At 41.4% G+C, this 1,209-nt stretch overlaps 1 pseudogene; it reads right to left on the bottom strand.

Annotated features, from left to right (window-relative positions):
• Positions 1 to 345: 345 nt before the first annotated feature.
• Positions 346 to 964, bottom strand: LOC110210061 (large ribosomal subunit protein eL13 pseudogene; annotated as a pseudogene).
• Positions 965 to 1,209: the final 245 nt, after the last annotated feature.

Here is a 1,209-nt window from a genome sequence, read left to right as displayed (position 1 = left end):
GGGTCTCCTCCATAGGCACATTTCTTTGAAAAAAAAACTTTTTTGAAACTACAGCTCCTGGTCCTGCCATTATCAGCTTAACTATTTAACAAAGTTAAAGTTAAAGGTTTCTTTGTTTCTTTGTTGACTACGTACAATACCTTTCCAATTAAAATCAAATGCTGTGAGTAATCTGGATTGATATATATATATACCACAAACAATTCAAAGGTAAAACAGAAGATAAGTGTAGGATCATTGATAAGCTTATGGAAGCAGATGAGCAAATATTCTAGGCCAAGAAGAAGTTTCCATTGATTTCTTTTTTTATTTCATATTATTTTATTGAAAATTCTCAGAGACTGTTTACTTTTTCTTCTCCCCATCTTGCTCTGCAGCCTCCTTGGCTCATTTTGCCCAGATTCCAAGGAGACGGGCATTGGCCGGGCCATTTGAAGACTAGCAAATGCCTTGAAATTCTCCTTGTCTTCAGTGATGACTCGAGCTTTCTCTTTCTCATAGACGTATCTGATGGGCATAACTGGTCCTCTAAGCTGGGTTGCCAACTTGAGTTCTTCAGCAGAGCTGTCTCCCTTCTTGGGTGCAGATGGTTTCCTTGGGCAAAGGATCCGTTTGGAACGATATTCTTCCAGCCACTGCACATTTGCCTGGAGATCTGTAGATGATGATGAGGCGATGAGGGTCCACAGAAAAAGTCCATGACACTTTTTTATGGATACCGGCCACCCTAAGTTCTTCCAACCTGAATCCTCTACCAGCACATACGTTGGTGTGGTATCAGACAGTATGGCACCACACAATAGGATGGATAGGGCCAGATGCAGGGCAAGAAGCATTGTTTTGCTTGACGGGACTTTCACCTTCTGATCTTCCTGGCTGGCTGGTTAAACCATGTGGCAACTCATCTTTGCCAGTCTTTGTGGAAATGGGTCTTCAGAATCATGCCATTTCGGCTAGGTGCCATGGCTGCTTAGAGCCCTCCTCAAGGGCACCTCAGTCAATTGGAAAGGAAACCAGTTCATTTCTAAAAGCCATATCTGTATCAGTCATGTAAGTGATTGAAAAATTCTATTTTAAACTATCAATTTTCTTCATATCCAATTGTCCCTACTCAACTAATATTGCTTGTATGTCATTTATATGTATAGGGTGGTGTGTGTATGTATGTGTGTGAGTGTGTGAGTGTGTGTGTGTGTGTGTGTGTGTGTG

This window comes from Phascolarctos cinereus, unplaced genomic scaffold, assembly GCF_003287225.1.
Source record: "Phascolarctos cinereus isolate Bilbo 61053 unplaced genomic scaffold, phaCin_HiC Scaffold_7;HRSCAF=346, whole genome shotgun sequence".
NCBI lineage: Eukaryota > Metazoa > Chordata > Mammalia > Diprotodontia > Phascolarctidae > Phascolarctos > Phascolarctos cinereus.
This window is presented reverse-complemented; position numbering and strand designations above follow the sequence as displayed.